General features: G+C 41.3%; 1 protein-coding gene across 1 annotated transcript in view; it reads left to right on the top strand.

The window, feature by feature from the left end:
• The window catches only part of LOC134878949 (chemokine-like protein TAFA-5), a 121991-nt gene that overhangs the window by 15662 nt on the left and 87678 nt on the right, over positions 1 to 18651 (top strand). The window lies entirely within an intron of this gene.

An 18651-nucleotide genomic window follows, 5' to 3' on the forward strand; every position in this document is an offset into this window, starting at 1 on the left:
ACCTGCGGGCAAGAAGCGTGAACGAAGTGTTGTTAAGGTCTGCTGGCGGAGCATTGAAATGAATGATCAGACACACCTTTTATACACACACGCACAAATGCATTCGACTCCATCTTTTAATCGTCCCGTATAGACACACACGCACTTCCTCCTCCCTCCACCTCCAGCCACAGGAAGGGGCACTAAGTTCCCATCTCCTGGGAACCACCCAGGGAGATTAACGTGAAGTATTTCTCTCTCCATGGTGGTTCACTTCTGTAGTGCTGCTAATCTAATGCACACATTATTCAGCGGGGCCCTGCATCTATTAATGGAGAGCACGGACAGATTTATCGCCCAGGTTTAACTGTATGGCAAAATAGCGCATTAAGCAGATGATATCACAGCGTATATGAAATGATTATGCAGGTAGAAAGAAAAAAAAAGAAGGCGGCTGAGGGGACCCGCTTAATTAAATGCAAAGTCCGCTGTTATACATCACTGATTTTCTTGTGCACAGGCCACTTAATGTAAACTGTGAGGAAGGGAGCTGTTTTTCCTCCTTTTGCTTCTCTTTTAGTAGTAAAGAGCTGATCTGTAGTGTTTTATCCCCACCCCTCCGCCCTCCCTCCTTATTTCTTCTTCTCTGCTGTGTCATCTCCAGAAGCTGCTGTGCTTAAATTAAGCCTTAAATTTCCTCCTGCTTGCCGGATTTACAGAAAAAAAGAAAGGGCCAAATGGCTTCCTCTGTGGCTCGTGTGTAATCTTCTCCTCGCAACAAGACAGCATTGCGCTTGAAGTTCATTAAGACTCCAGAAAGCTCTTCAAACCGACACTTTATTCACTCCATAGGAGTAATAAAAAGTGGTGCAGGATTGTGTCCTAAAACCAGGAAATGACTCAGCCTTTTATCACTTCCAGGAGACTGGATGTCTCATCCAGATGTCAATGTGCTTGTGGTTAGATGCCTGGATTGAGATCTGGAGTTGACTCAAGTTTAAAATGCTCATTTTCATATTCAAATTTGTGTTTTACGCCTCTACTGTGACATGTTCATATGCTTTAATGTGCAAATCCTGCTTTTTTCCCCCACTGGTCGCCCTAATGCACCACTGTAATTGTTTGCTTTGACCTTTGCATGAGGACACACTTTCCCCCAACACCGCCTCTCCCTGTTGAACATGACGCCCCAACGCTTGGTGACACCCGTAACCATGTGCCATGCTTCTCTGTAAGGCATGCCGCAGAAGCTGCCCCCTGTAGGGATGCAAATTGTATCTCCTGTTTTTGGGAAAGAAAGAGTTGAACACGATGCAGCAGACGCCTTTTAAATAAGACATAGGTTTCTCCTCAGCTCTTTTATCAGTGTAAGCACACAAACCCTGTGATAATTCAGGCAGAATTGAATGCTCACTCTATTTTTCCGTCTTGCTCCTCCGAGCTCCCGGAGCTTCTTTATCGAATAGCTCTCGACGTTGTTAAGAGGAAAAGTGGAAAGGGACCACCAGTGCTGTGAAAATGGAGTGCTGGCTCCCGGGTGAAGCAGTCAAAGTATTGGTATCTGATAGTGTGAGTGTACTAAAGCTGATGGAGTATATATATATTATTTGTGATTTGGTTTATATCATAGAAGGGAAATGGTTCCTTGAGTTCCCTTCTCCCTGTTTGATATTTAAATCTGATGTCCGGGTCAACTCAATCTTGGTCTAATGAGATCAAAACAGATATCGATTTTGTAAATATGAATAAGAGACAACCTTTTGTGCAGTTACTAGTAAAAATTGCAATAAAAAAACATTTATATATATCATTTAGAACAAACTATAACTATATAATATGTTTTAAACTAATAAAAGGAGTATTTACAGTGGGGCAAAAAAGTATTTAGTCAGCCACCAATTGTGCAAGTTCTTCCATTTAAAAAGATGAGAGAGGCCTGTAATTTTTATCATAGGCATACCTCAACTATGAGAGACAGAATGAGAAAAAAAAATCCAGGAAATCACATTGTCTGATTTTTAATGAATTAATTGGTAAATTCCTCGGTAAAATAAGTATTTGGTCACCTACAAACAAGCAAGATTTCTGGCTCTCACAGACCTGTAACTTCTTCTTTAAGAGGCTCCTCTGTCCTCCACTCGTTACCTGTATTAATGGCACCTTTTTGAACTCGTTATCAGTATAAAAGACACCTGTCCACAACCTCAAACAGTCATACTCCAAACTCCACTATGGCCAAGACCAAAGAGCTGTCAAAGGAGACCAGAGACAAAATTGTAGACCTGCACCAGGCTGGGAAAACTGAATCTGCAATAGGTTAGCAGCTTGGTGTGAAGAAATCAACTGTGGGAGTAATTATTAGAAAATGGAAGACATACAAGACCACTGCTAATCTCCCTCCATCTGGGGCTCCACGCAAGATCTCACCCCGTGGGGTCAAAATGATCACAAGAACGGTGGGCAAAAATCCCAGAACCACACGGGGGGACCTAGTGAATGACCTGCAGAGAGCTGGGACCAAAGTAACAGAGGCTACCATCAGTAACACACTACGCCGCCAGGGACTTAAATCCTGCAGTTCCAGACGTGTCCCCCTGCTTATGCCAGTACATGTCCAGGCCCGTCTGAAGTTTGCTAGAGGGCATTTGGATGATCCAGAAGAGGATTGGGAGAATGTCATATGGTCAGATGAAACCAAAATAGAACTTTTTGGTAAAAACTCAACTCGTCGTGTTTGGAGGAGAAAGAATGCAGAGTTGCATCCAAAGAACACCATACCTACTGTGAAGCATGGGGGTGGAAACATCATGCTCTGGGGCTGTTTTTCTGCAAAGGGACCAGGACGACTGATCCGTGTAAAGGAAAGAATGAATGGGGCCATGTATCGTGAGATTTTGAGTGAAAACCTCCTTCCATCAGCAAGGGCACTGAAGATGAAGCGTGGCTGGGTCTTTCAGCATGACCATGATCCCAAACACACCGCCAGGGCAACGAAGGAGTGGCTTCGTAAGAAGCATTTCAAGGTCCTGGAGTGGCCTTGCCAGTCTCCAGATCTCAACCGCATAGAAAATCTTTGGAGGGAGTTGAAAGTCCGTGTTGCCCAGCGACAGCCCCAAAACATCACTGCTTTAGAGGAGATCTGCATGGAGGAATGGGCCAAAATACCAGCAACAGTGTGTGAAAACCTTGTGAAGACTTACAGAAAACGTTTGACCTCTGTCATTGCCAACAAAGGGTATATAACAAAGTATTGAGATGAACTTTTGTTATTGACCAAATACTTATTTTCCTCAATCATTTGAAAATGAATTAATTAAAAATCCTACAATGTGATTTTCTGGATTTTTTTTTTCTCATTCTGTCTCTCATAGTTGAGGTATACCTATGATAAAAATTACAGGCCTCTCTCATCTTTTTAAATGGGAGAACTTGCACAATTGGTGGCTGACTAAATACTTTTTTGCCCCACTGTACACTGTGCAGAAATGCCATGTTTAAATACAATACAGAAATAAATAATGAAAGAAGCTTTAACCACTTTTATGTACAACGCTGAATCTGTGTTACATGTTATTTGATTGCTAATTAGGCTAAAAAAACAGGACACTAGATAAAGTAATGCCATTATTTGTATCTCTACACTGAAAGGTTGACTTTAAGTGTATCATGTCAACAGATTCCACATAACTGTATTAGGTTAGTTGAAAGCAATAATATTAAGTTGAACCAAATAGTGTTTCAATAAATGTAATATTATTGCTTTCAACTAACCTAATGCAGTTATGTGGAATCTGTGTGACATGATACATTTAATTAAAGGAAACAATTCAGTGTAATTTTACTTTGATAAACTCATGTTAGTCCACTTGAAAACAGTTGGTTGCTTTCACAGTGAACTGAAGGATGATACACCTGACTATTGTAATTTCAAAGTGTTCCAGAAAGCTGTTTTATATTTGATATTAGTGAAATGTGAGCCCAAACTTTTTTAATGGTTGCATCATTAAAGAAAATAATGAAAGGGAGCCCGATCTGAAGAAGACACCTCAGGTGCGAGGAGCTCTTTGAGCCAGCGGGACACCGTGTGTGGCTGCTGCTGCTGCGCTCGTGCCAGGGAGCTCCCTTTGAGTTGTTCTCTAACCGCACGCACACACGCACACACACACACACACACACACACACACACACACACACACACACACACACACACACACACACACACACACAATGCCTTGACTGACAATGGGACAGTCAGACCTTCTTTTGTAGAAAGAAGCACAAAAAAACTATTTCAAGGCCTGTTATGCTTTGTTCACTACAAATAACCCACAAATTTGTGTACACATAACATACAGTCACATGCAGTGCGCTTCACTATGTTTAATAAAAACACATAAGGGCCCCCCCCTGAGAGAGTGTAGGTGGAATATATACAGTATAGGGGCATGTCCAAAGCCCAAGGCACAGTAAGTCACTGCGCTCTTAAACAGCACGCCTGTAAAATGCTTTTCCTCAACAGAGTGGGAGTGAGCGTTGCAAAAAGGGTTACAGAGAAAAGGCATATTCTTGAATTGCGCCCAGAATAGTGTGTTGCCATGGGAATAAACGGCCAGACTATGGGAAATAAAAACTGTAGCGTTATAGGGTGCTGCCCCTAAGGCTTTGTGAAGTGAAAGTGAATAATAAAAAGACTGTGGTGGCTATTGCACATCCCTTTTATTTAGATCTTTTATTGTGTTTGTCTGTTCTTTTTTACTTATTTTGCTCCCTTATTTCCCCTTATCGTAAACATTCCTATCCTACAGTTTCTTCTTTATTTCCTCTTCCTTTTTCTCTGTGTCCATCTCCCTCCACTGGCCCATTAGCAGCAACAGCAGCAGCAGCAGCAGCAGAGCTATAAAGAGCTTTATGCTACTGTACGGCTGCTGGCCCCAAACAACTCTTTGGTCAATTGTGTCCAGTCATGCAGTTAAAGCCTGTCACAATGGCTGTCCGACACATCAGTTGGTGTCCCGGGCAGCAATTTTTATGTGATTTAAATGGAAAATAAAAGTGTACAGAGGCCAATTATTGCCCTTTTTTTTTTTCTTAAGTACCTCGGGTCTATTCCACTTGTTTAGTCTTTCGCTATTTATCCCTTCATGCAAGTCAGGAGTGGATGAAGAAAGGGGAGGGAGAAAAAGTGATAGCGAGGAAGATGGGATACGTAGAGGAGGGAGGCACACGTGTACAATAGGGACGGAAAGCAAAGGCGGCAGTGGATTAAAGAAAGAGTCCTGAGGAGGAGAGAAGAAAGTAAACTCAAGACAGGACAATACAGCAAAGGTTGGCTTTTTCATATACAGTACTGAGAATATACATGCAGATCAGGGTCATCTTTGCAAAACACAATAGTTGTTTTGCAGCGTTGTCACAAATGCCCCATACTCTCTAGTTGACCTCATATGCAATCCTAACTCGGAAAATACCGGTCCTGGATGTTCTTAAAAAATCCTCAATTTACACTCTTGTGCTTTCAAAATAGCAACCATGTGTCTCAAAGAATCTCGCTTTCAATATTTTTCAAGGAGCACAGGATATTACAATACCATGACCTACACTTACAGAACATAGTAAAACCCACAGAACAATAACAGACCGAAAAAAAACCCAATCATAACAATACATTTTTCATGTATATTTTGGACCAGACCCAACACACCCAAGAGTTCCTCTTAACACATACAGTATGATAGAGGTAACCATAATAAGATTAGATTATTTCTGCATAGAGTGAGACATTCAGCATACAAAGCAATTCCAAGAACTGGAAGAATCTTCTGATAAAGCATGATTATTATTTCAACACCACCTTCAAAGAAAAAGAAGGTTTGAACATGGTCAAAAAAAAGACTGTGTCATTGTTAATGGTTCAAGTAGAAAGCCATAGAGAAATAGAACAAGTGGTTAGTGTAGCCATATTGCTTTATTGCTGATGTAGATGCTAGGGCGGGAGAGGGTGAGCAGGAAAGGGCAGGGGAGGACATTAAATAAGAAAAGGATTCATTTTATGGTTTTTGCCTTGAGAGTGTCCTTGTGCTTTGCATATTTATGACGGTGAGGGTACAGGTAGAAAATCAGAGGCAGGATTTAGAATTATTCCCAATTGACTCCGCTGGCAGTAAAATTGCAATAATCCAGAAGAATTTGATATTGAAAGGGATATTAAGTCACATGGGGGATGGAAGCATACCTTTTGTTCGCAGACGATCTGAAAGATGAAGAGTGAGGCTGCATGATTACAATATAAGGTCGAAAATCGAAATTGCATCAATATAAGGATAGGTAAAATATGCAAATCATTATAAGCACAATAATGTGAAATATGCTAAATGGTATATGACAGTAAATACAAAACCGTTGTCTGGCACAGATCATCTTAAAATGTCACACGACGATCCTGTTAATTTATTTTTCAATGATGACGTGAATAAAATTAAATAAATGGTAATTACTTTTTGATATATTGAATCATATCGCATTGTCAAATCTGTCAAAAAATTCCATACAATTCAGGCCTTGCAGTTTAAGGCATTGTGAAAATGGTATAGAAGGATGTATAGAAGTCTATGAGCAGGATTTCAGACGGTTTTATTGGTTCTAGGATCAAATTTAGTTTTTCTTTGGTTTTAAGTGGACACAAGAGAAAGGCAGACACTATGCTTGATGTGGACGAACTGACAGCCTGTCTGATGTTCAGACTTTTGGGGCAGTAGAAGTGAGATATGGCCCCTGTCAGTTCTGGGCACCTTCTCTCTGGACTGCGCTGATGCCAGCCAGATTAGTTTGGTGCTGATTTGAATGGCAGTGTTAGGAGATGTGGCGGTGCGGCTTAGTGGGATCGATGAACATCACGTCCAGTTCCCTTAATCTGTGATCTCAGCTTGTTGGAGATGTCCCTAAAATGGGAGATGGATGAGACAAACTTTTAGTGACCTTGCTGGCCTTATCAGTCTCATCAACCCTGACAGAGACAGAGCTGTATGTAGTCATGTTGATCCTCAGCAAGTTGGTGTTACGGAACTTGCTTAGTTAGGGTGGAAGGTGACGACGTGGAAGTACATTTAATGCTGCTGTTAATCAGTGCTTCCATTCAACAGTGCTTTCTGTTATCATGCAGAATAAAGGACTGTAAACCTCGACATTCTCCACATTTCCTTGTTTTTTTTGGCATTGCCATCTCCTTTAGTGACATGAGGGTGGAGCAACAAATGCTTAACATGCTAATAGTGACCACATTTTTCCTGTCAAGCCTGAGAACAGGACCTTAGGACCTTAAACTCACCAGGACCATTTTTATTGAGGTAAAGAATCAAGCGAAAAGTAGGGACATTTTTTTGTAGACTTCTACACAATTGGATTTCACGTTGGCTTCACTTATAAGTCAGGGAGTTGTTACTTTTTTATCAGTAAACCCAAAAAAAGGTGGGATAGGGGACATAAGAAAATAATGAAAGGAGGAAGAGACGGATCCATGAAGTGATTGTCAATAACCTCACACCAAGGGCTGCTGCTTGTCAGGTTGCATCATCTTGCCAATGGGTGTTGCAGACCACAAACGAAATGATGCATCAGTAGTTTTCTCCCCTATGCTTCCCATGAGACCTTTTTTGCCCTTTTTCTGTTGGCTTGCACTGTACATATAATTCCCCCATGTCCACTCCTTTTATCCACAGCCTTCTCCACTTCTGTCTCCTTGAGATTTATAAATGTTTCGAAAGTCTGGCTGTAATGTCGGGGTCGACTGTGGTTTTGTGTTTATGTGCACCTTTAGCTTTCTCGGGTCGCAGTTGGCTGAGCTGAATCCATAAATCTGACCCTCTGTGGGAGTCCTGTCTTACACTTATCTGCTGGTGTCTGACCCAGATGAGGAAGGAACCACATTTACAGCAATTACTCACTGGTTTTGTGTCAGTGAATCTTGGGAAAATGTAGAAGTAGCTGTCATTTGAATCTAATTATAATGAGCTAACTTAACGGCAGGAGAATGTGGCGGAATGTCTCTGATTTTAGAAGACTTTTACAACATGGATGTCCTTAAGAGCCTAAAGAGCGAAGAGGGATAGTACAGTCGAGGTTTCAATTTTCTCTGAAGTCCACCGTATTTCAGTTTGAATGGTGTTAACCTTGTGTGGCAGGAAAGCAGTTTAAAGCAGATAATCTCAAACCCAGAGTTGTCCTAAATTATCCGAAGAAAGATTTAGTTGCCATAGGAAATCTCCTTAAATGGGTTGTAGTTTGACATTACTGGGTCATACCATTGATACATACCACGGGGGTCTTCATTGCCTCTATTATTCTTTTATAAATGTCACTGTAATTCACAGAATTCTATTTCAAATTGGTGTCAAAAGCCATTTGTCAGTGACCAAAATAGGTCGGATTAAAACGACACATGCTCACCCTGTAGGCTCATGTTCGACTGCTTATTTCACATCCTGGCAAAAAATGAAATCATCTATTTGTCGTGCTCAAATCAAGTAATAAGACTTGTTTTGTTGTGTTTGACTTGAAAGGAAACGAGGCTAAAGCAATCGGCAAAAGTCCTTGAATTGGCATTTAGAAGAAAGTAAAAACCGTATGACACATTTCTGTCCCATCAACATCATTCTCCCAGCCTCATCAACACCTTCTTCAAACTAAGTCTCTCAGCAGGAACCTGTCTAGCAAATCACTGAGGAGTACAAAGTGCATTGAAGAATCTCTTCCCTAGTACAGATCAATTTCCTTTGTGATCAACCGAGCTCGGTGGGATAAAAGTGTTTGGAAACGGTTTAAAGTCAAAGCTGTTTCCTCTCTGTCTCCCCAGTCAGCCACTTTGAAGGCTTAAGGTTTTTTATTTTTCCCTTTTTTTCTACTCTTTTGTTGACTGCACAGAGGATGTAAAAGTGGGCTTCTCGTTTTGCAAGCGCAGCAAGAGGCCACCATCATACAGTCATGTTATCATACACAAGAATTGATTATATTTTCATTTTCAAACATCAGAAAGAAACCCTAACTAGCATCCATCTTCAGTACAAGGCTGAGGTCCGAAATCAAAGCGCTAAATCCATGCTGAAATATTATCCTCTTTAATTTGGAAATATTTGCCAGTGAAGAGGGGGAGAGGCTGCATCACATTGTGGTTTAGGATTTAAACCTGCATGGGTGGTGGCAGTCTGTGAAAGCGCCAGGCTGTGGTGTTAGCCACTGGTCCTGCCAAGCGATGCCCCGCTTCATAAACAGGATTTCCCCCTTGGCCGGCGTAGCGAGCCCCGTGGCCCTTTGAAGTGACAGGCTCCGTGAGTCTCCTGGGAGAGGCTTGGGATCTGATCCCTGCACTCACACTAACACACATACTCACATTCACGCAGGCACATCCTCAAAACAAATCTCGCTCAAGCAAGCTCCCAAATAAATCTGATGGGGCCAGCACTAACACATACACACACACACACACACACACACACACACACACACACATACACACATCATCACACACACTTACATCTCTGTAGCCGGTGTTGATAAAGGGCAAGCAGGAAGCTCCCAGAGTGCACCTGGCTCTGTGTTGATAAAGGAGCAGGTCGTGGCTCCCAGCATGCATTCATGGTTGGGCCAAGAGAAGCAGGATGAGGTTGACTGACTGAGGGGGAGGGGGATGATAGAAAACATTCTAAAAACAGATTACACCTCTCCTCCATTACATCTAACAATCAAGGTCCAATATTTATATCTGCTTATTTTACCAGGTTGATTGCTGTTAGAGATTAATATAATCTTTATTACTCAATTCAAAAGTCAAATCGGTTTGGTGTAAGGTGCCCAGTTTTTTGGAAATATCATAAAATGTCTGCATACACCACAATGAAAGAAAACATAGGTCTATGAAATGTTCTTTTTTTGAGTTAACCCAATTATTACACACTGAATAGCAGATAGCTTTGCAAATTAACCATGCATGTTCTATGGAAACCTTTTAACAGGGAAGTAATTGGACTGCGTCTCTTTCATTTCAAAAATAATAAGGAAAGCATTTCAGTGGTCATTTCTGCAAATGCAACCCCTTGACCTTATTTGTATTACCTCTATGAAGTATGAAGGCTGGATGGATGTCATTTAGTGAATACAGATAGCACTTCCATTCCATTTAAATTGCACTGAGGAAAGATGTTTTGTTGCATGTGGCAGTCCTTATCTAACCGTTCAACAATGTGATAAGTGGTCAAAACTCAAATTAAAGCCTGACACACAAACTGTCCTTTTAGCTACTATTTAAAGTTTAATTAATTGGCCCTCCCCATCAAGAGTTTTCCAACACGATTTAAATACTTTTCTGCCTCTGAATTTGCAAATTGACAATTATAATTATTGGATTTTGCCCGGAGGGGAGAAAGCTAATGATTTGAGCTCATTTTATTGGGATTAATTTAATTTCTATTTTGCAGATTGTGTGTACTAATTGATTGACTTTAATCTATCTAAATGTGGGAGTCACTTTGCCTGTGGCAGCGTGGATTGTGTCAGGCTGCCGGGGCTTTGGCTGTTTTATTAGTCGGCACATTTCCTACAAATGTGTTGTATCGCTCATCTGTCCACAAACTGATAAGTGTTTGTTATAGGCGGTAGACTCTGAGATTGATTACACTGGTTGAAAAGATTGAGAGAGAGCAGATGACAGAGACATAAATAAATAACAGTGCTCGGTGGGAACCACAATTGAAAAGGGCAAGTGTTAATCAGACAGATAAGGGAAAATAAAGAATGAGAGAAATCAAGAGGGAATCAATGAAAAGAAAGAGGCGATCAAAAGCTTTCAAATCGAGCTTGGAAACAGGACTTCATCAAAATTCTCAAACTCCCCCCAGTCACCACCTTTCCTCATGTTGACTGTAGTGCGCTCCATCAGCCAGGGGCCTTGGCAGTGGCTATGGTAATTGAGTTGCCTATTATTGATTAGCTTGTGGCAGCTCTCCTTCATTCCATCTGTCACCATTAGCTCTGTGTGAGAGGGGACACAGGGAGTATGAAAGGGAATGCAGAGTTTGGATGTCAAGGTGAGAGGCATCTGCAGGGACGAAAAGCAGAAAGCGGAGAGAAAGAGATCCAGCCTGTCAATAGAATGAAAACATTTGAAAAATACTGTGCTTTTTTTTAACTTGGGGTTGTCAAAAAATAATTGGCTTGGGTAGGAGAGACTGAACCTTGTGTTTTGTCTTTCTAAAGGCCCTCCATGGTGTTGTTAATATATTTCAACCTTCTCCTTTAAGAACACAAAACACACTCCTTCAAGATATTCATGAATATGTGGATACATAACAAGAAAGAACCCTCCTTTAAAGACTTAATGTCAATCAAAAAAACAGAAATTAGCTTTCTGTTGTGATGCAGAAAACGCATGACGGTATGCCTCTAAATAGTTATAAGCTCCTTTGTTGTTTTTGCTGTAGCCATCTTGCTTCTTGAGTGATTGGAGCAAAGTTCAACCAAATGCTTAACAAGACGTTTTCTAAGCGCAAGAGTTGTACTTCTATTTCTCGTACTTAAAACACATCATGAAAAGGTTAACATGTCACAGACAAAAATACGAAGAGCACAGGCCTGACAATATTGTGATAGCAACCTGTCAATCACAAGGAAGCCCCGCCCTACAGCGTACTTCATTTTATTTTATATTTCACTTTAAACATCATGTGGTATTAAATAACACTTGATCCAGGGATTGGAACCATTTACTCATCAGAAAACTTTTACCGAAGTAATACATAAAGTAAGAAGTACAGTCATTTTTTCATAGACTTCTACACAACTGTTGTTTTTTTTCAAAGTACCTGTGGAGCCTTTCCTGTAGCATACTGGAAATAATGCAATTCTAGGACAATTCACATTGGCTTCACTTCTTAGACTGGGGGTTGTTGCTTGCCACAATGGTCTTTTTAATTAGCCATTTGATCTACTTTATATAAAATGATCTCACAAGGGAATTAAATAAACTATGAATGCTATGTTGAAAAAGAAAATCAGGGTACCGTTACTTCAAAAAATAAATGCACTCATCATTTGTATACAGTACAACAATAAGGCCGCAAAATTGCTCAGTTAGCACTGTTTGAGTGTTGCATTCTCCCCTCAGAAAGCCTTTTTCTTTATTTCCTCCTCACTTTCCTCTCCTCCACTGCCACTCGACAGCCTGTCTTTATCTCCCCCTGCCTTGACAGGTGATTGAGAGGCATGATGCGAAGGTGAGGAGGGGGAGCAATAAACCCAAAGATGAATCAGGGACCAGGCAGTGAATCTCGCATCTCTTCGTCTCACTTCTCCTCCAGGCGCAGGAGGGTGTGGTGATGAGGTTGGCAGGAAAGTAGCGAGAACTGCTGAGGACTCACAAATCCTCACACCTGCTTTCTCTTTTTTAAGGCTCTCCGCCGTTAAACGCATGTAAATAGTCGTGTTTTCTAAGCAGTCCAGATGACAGGCGGCAGATGCTTACCCCAGGGCACGGTAAATCATAGGTTAGTTACTTACATTATGGACCCCCCCCCCCTCTAGTCCCTGGGAGGAATAACCTGACAGTCTTAAAGGCGAGCTTGTAGCACGGATAATAAATAACACATTCATTTGGTTACTGCTCTTCAATGGCCCTGCAAGGAAACTGTAAAGGTGTGCAGTACAATGCTTAAGATATAAATGTGACGGACAGAATCTCTTCATGCTTCCAACAAATGTCAACTCTGAGAATCCAACCGCCCTGTCTTTTATAAAATATAGAGAGCATTACTTTGTTATCACAATGTCTATATGTTTTAGAAGATCGCTTTAAATGCAGTAAATGTAAGATTATATAGAAATCATGGACTGTTAACCCAGTGGATTTTATGTTATCACGTGACAGATATAGACAAATATCATATTAAGGAAATGGTAAAGTAATGCTAAAAACAGAAACATGGCCCATTAATATTAACAGCAGTATTTTTATTGTTGCTCTTGTAAAACAAAAACAAAAACGGAAGGGAAAAATTGTTCATATAAACAATGTTAGAACAACCTAACATTCCCTACATTAAATACTGAAATTGTGAAAAGATGCAGGAATTTTCTGAGGACAAAAATACCCAGGCAGACCAAAGCAAAGTAATTAATACAAATGGGTTGAGACTGACGGAAAGAAATACATCTTTATTTGTTGACTTGAGTTTAAAAAGTGAATTATTTCACAACTTCTTGCCAAGAATGCCTATTTGGTGTGTATATCATTTATATGAGTATTTAACACTTGTGTGTGTTTGGGATGGATTTTTGGGAGCTCTTTCAAGATTAGGAAATATAGTTTCTCTCGTCATCATGGATTAAAAAATGTATATTTAACAAAGACCGCAATCTATCCCTAAACAAAACAATATAACACGAGGGTGATGGAGTTGTGATTAGTATAAGACACATGCTGATGCAGGTGATGGCATGATTAGATGTTGGTGTATAAAGTCTTGATCATACAACATCTGTGGTTCTTCCTGTTTGACTAGAGACCTTTTAAAGCAGCCCATGTTTTTCTTTTCATGTAAGAGCTAGCCACTCAATAGGTGGTAGCACATGATGCCAACACAGACTGTGTGTGTGTGTGTGTGTGTGTGTGTGTGTGTGTGTGTGTGTGTGTGTGTGTGTGTGTGTGTGTGTGTGTGTGTGTGTGTGTGTGTGTGTGTGTGTGTGTGTGTGTGTGTGTGTGTGTGTGTGTGTGTGTGTGTGTGTGTGTGTGTGTGTGTGTGTGTGTGTGTGTGTGTGTGTGTGTGTGTGTGTGTGTGTGTGTGTGTCGGCCAAGCAGGCAGTCAGGCAACACGCTGCCACTGTATCAAACAACGGCAGTGGATGCCAGTTACACTTCCGCTCCTCACATGAAAGGAAGCAGGAGGGAAATGGTTGTGGTTGGGCGGGAGAAAATGGGAGGTTTGGGGGTTTGTTCGGGGAGGGAGGGATGGGGCGGATGAATGGCCGTGCGGCCCCGTGGAGACAGCCAGGCCCCCAACTTCCCTCCACAGATGGAACCCAACGCTACCCAGAACCAGCCAAGTAGTCCACCATGTGTGTGTGTGGAAAAACATGCATGTGTCGAGATTTTTAAGCTGTTTGGGCTAATACGTGTTTATGGGAATGTGAATATTGGATTTTCATCACCTCTCAATGCTTATGTGTGTGTGTTTAAGTGTATGCAGAGAAACAGGGAGGGGTTATTTGTACAGTACAGCAGGGAATGGTAGTTGGTTAGATTGCAAATGCGCTTTCTACAGAGAAAACCCAGGCCTCAGCTCATTTTTATGCATTTCTTTTACGCTTACTGCGCTCAAATCAATCAATAAATAAAGCAAACGTTGGGGTAGAAGACGGGGGGAAAAAAAGAAAGAAAGCACACATTTGTGGGCATAAAATTGTCAGTGGATAAATATGTAAATGATGCTGCGAAAACATCGCCATTGCCCTCCAAGCATTTTGAGCCTACTTTAGATGCAAACACACGAGTGATCAGAGTCAGGGGCTTGCTTGATAGCATTCCTCTGGAGGAAGCTTTCATGACATGAACTCTCTTTCTCTTTCACTCCCTTTCAATTAATCAACCTCTTCCTCTCTCGTAGTCTTCCTCTCTTTCTCAATCTGTTCTTTTCATCCATATAATTAACAAAGCCTGCAGACTCTAGTCACACTTACAGTATGTTGTTGTCATCCCTCCTGCGGTTCATGTTAAACCTGCAACCTCCTGTACATAGAGAGGAGTTGTTTGAGTTTGTCCCTCCCCCTGCCTGAAACACCTCCATTGGATTCCTTTGTTTACTTCTGTAACATAGTGACATCGCTATGTAACACTTGTGCTTCTATTGGCTAGCGCTCCAGCACATTGTACATGAAAGGCTAGGGGGCGGAACATTTCCAAGTGGTTGCACAACAAAGCCAGCAAGCTAACCAATCAGAGCAGACTGGGCTCTGTTTTCAGACAGAGGGTGAAAAGAGGTGCTGCAGCACAGGCAGTATGAGAACAATAAAGAGCTTCGGAACACTTAAGCATGTTCACGTGTCAAGTAAAGGCACAAAATACAAATATTCAACCTTAAATGAGCAAAATAGGGCCCCTTTCTTGGATTGCCCCCTGTAAGACCAGACAGTTGTGCCCTTGGCGGCTACAAAAGGAGATGGTTATCACGGATTGAGGTGATGTGTTTGCGTGTGTGTCCATAAATACCCTATGTGTGTGTGTTTGTGTAGGAGAGATGTGATGATGAATATGTTAGCTGCCTTTGACTCATGCAAGATGCAACCTTGTGTGCCGCTACGCCTGTACATCTGGGTGGGATCTATAAATTCTCATGTGTGATAATTCTCTCCACACACACACATATATATAGACATACAGGTTGCAGGGGGGAGGCAGGCCAGCAAGCAAACATGTGGCACTTGCCAGCACCCCGCGAAAACTAATCTCATATCTACTTTTGCTGCCGGGAGATTGTTTGCGCGCCGGCCCTAAGGAGAGCCGAGGAGGCAGAGAGGAGATGAAATCAAATCTAGCTCTTGTCACCGACTCAATTCTCTAAGTGATTTGTGTGTGTGTGCACGCGTTAAAGCGGGCCGGGAATAAACATGCATGTGTGTGCCATCATTCCAACATTACTCTGGAGAAAATTAGGTTTAAGGTTTTGTTGCCAAAGTTGCGGGAGTTTGTGAATGCGCCTGCCGCTCCAAATGAGTGTCATCCATTCTCCACTCTCGCTCTATTTGCCCTTCCCCTATAAAGAGCCTCTGGAGCCTCTGAGAATATCTGAGCCCCTCGATATATATACAGTGCAGGTGGTGCCATACCCTCTGTGCCGAGGAATAAGAGATGAAGATGGAGCCCTCGCATCTCTATAGCCGGGGATAATGGGATTCCAGGCCATATTTTCATGGTGTAAAGAGACAAAGCCTGGTTTGAATCAGGGTTGATCCTCTGTCTTTCTGCTGCTGTCAGAGGCAGTTTGAGCCCCCCAGAGGCCAGAGCATGGTGCACTATCTTTGCAGTGTTTATCTTGATTCTCATACACCTTCGTGATTTTTGGTCTCTTGTCCGTTCCTCTCGGTCATCGCTTTCTCTAAAGTCGGTACACTCCGGTTCCCTCAATGTGTTCACAATATGCTGCCTTCTTCCTTTTTAGACAATCTTTTAAAGAGGCCCTATTATGCTCTTTTGGGTTTTCCCTTTAGTGTGTTATATAGGTTTTTGTGCATATAAATGGTCTGCAAAGACTAAAGTCCCAAAGTTACCTCCAGAGGGAGTTTTCTCTCCCGCACACCCCACCTCCTTCTGCTTGAAACACCTCCATCGGACTCCCTTTGATCACTTCCGTAACATAGCGACATCACTTTTCTATTTTGATGCACAAATTAAAAATACGGTTAAATTGGCAAGTCAAAGGTCCCTCGATTCATAAAGGATTATATAAGTGAGTTTGCAAGTTTTAGCTCACTGAAGTATCTATAATGAGATGCTGAAGTTTTAAAGCTTTTTTACGTTAACCAATTTGAATGATTATTATGTGACAAGTTAGTTCCAAGAAAGTTTTAGGTTTTTTTTGTTTGATTTTGGATCTTTAGAACGAAAAAATTAAAATAACAATAACTTATTGAATATAGTTACAATATCGGGTATTAATACTGAGACATGCATTACCGCAGGGTCATTTGTAATGTTCTGTCTTCTATATCTATGCTGTATGGCAATAAATAGAAACCAATAGATGACTGCCTATAACATATATATTTTCAAGTATCCAAAGCACAGTGGCATTGTTTACAGAAGAGAGATTTATAGTAAATGTGCAAACCCTCTATAAACAGGTTAACAGAAAATTGTACGGGGGAAAATAGCACCCTGGGAGCATAGATATGATCCCCTGTACGACAGAATAAGAACCATAAACAAGTATTAGTCCTCTTCTTGCCGTCTAATATTGAACTCACTGTGTGTGCCTTCATCCCGAACCCTGCCAGACTGCTAAACTGAAGGCAGAGCGTCTACAGGGAAAGCTGCACAGCGGTGGTATGGATCCAGTAATGTGTCCATCAGACGCCTGTTTTGACAGACACACCGCGTTAGTGTCTGACTCGACCATTGCTGCAAAATTGTGAATCATGTTGCCCTTCATGTCCCTCCATTCGCTTGGTGCTCATGCTCCAAAACACCAAAATGAGTCCTTCCACTGACCCCTTCTCTCCGGCTCCATTTTGCTTTTATTTTTTCTCTACATACCCTCATCTAATAATCACATTTCTTTTCAATTGCCTTTCCTCTTTTTCTCTCCTGGATTGTTGCAGGCATGCCAGGAAGACTCAAGGTTACAGCAAATCGAGAAAGGAGACTGCTCTCTTCCTTTGCATTTTTCTTTCTACCTGGCCAGACAATGCTCCTACCAAATATTATCATTATCTACTCTATTTTCACAATTGAATTTCATTTTGGTCAGAGAGGCTGCAGCCTCTTCTGCTTTAAAGCTATTGCTGCTTTTCAATTTCCGTTGTATTGCTTTTCATCCCGGAGCAGGTATACACAGAGGCCACTGTGTATCATTTATTCAGAATGGGCTTAAAGCTATTTTGAAATATATACGAGGTGTGCTGTAAATGACCCACCAGGGATAAAATATACAACACCTGTTTGACATATTTCCGTTAATGTCAGATTTCACCTTCATAATTCAAAATTCCCATATGCATGTACTTTGAAGCAGGTGTCAACAAAATCAGTATGCAGGTATAGGCATGCAAGGGGCTTATATACTCAATATGGTTGGCTATTTAAAGGGATAGTTTGACAGATTTGGAAATATGATTGGAGATACTAAACAAAGAGTAAGACAACAACTCCATGTCAGTACACATAATCTTAGCAGTAAAATAAGTAACACAATCTGCATACCTGAACATGTTAAAGCTTAATTATGAACCGGTTACCCCAGCAGGAGCACTAATCATTTAATAGTTGGATTAAGACGTTCCTTTTTAATACAGCTTATAGTTAGGGCTGGTTCAGACTTAGCCTCTAGTTCTGCTGCTATAGGATTAGACTCTCACCTTTCATCCTTCACCTCGCTTCCTTTACTTCTCTTTATCTATATTCACTCATGGTTCATAAATGTAGTTTACCAGCGTTACATCTTGGGCATTATTTCTGGATTTTCTGTAGTTGCGTCACAATCATGAGTCGTTGCTGCGCCCGTAGTCCTGCCTGATGCCCATATTATTATTTTTGGCAGCACTAGGATTTTTGCCAACGATCTAGATGGTTATAGTGTATGTCTATTGCTCCAGGGAGAGGGATCCCTCCTCTTTTGCTCTTTCCCACAATTCTCTCCTTTTTGTCCCGTGGCTTTTTTGGGAGTGGTCTAAGGACAAAGGGTGTCATACTCACTGTATTTGACATACAAACAGTATAGCCCCCTAAAACAAATGGGAAATATGTGAAATTGGGGCTGTATCAATACAATTGTTTTGATAACTGGTAGAGACTACAGGGAGTGAATGCACCCTGCCAAAAAATACTAAAAACTACAACTTTATGTAGAAGATTTTAGAAAAACAACACCATACGAGTTAATTAGTGAGCTCCAGTGGTGCTGGCAGGCGGATTGTGTA

The sequence above is a fragment of the Eleginops maclovinus genome, chromosome 17, assembly GCF_036324505.1.
Source record: "Eleginops maclovinus isolate JMC-PN-2008 ecotype Puerto Natales chromosome 17, JC_Emac_rtc_rv5, whole genome shotgun sequence".
Lineage (NCBI taxonomy): Eukaryota > Metazoa > Chordata > Actinopteri > Perciformes > Eleginopidae > Eleginops > Eleginops maclovinus.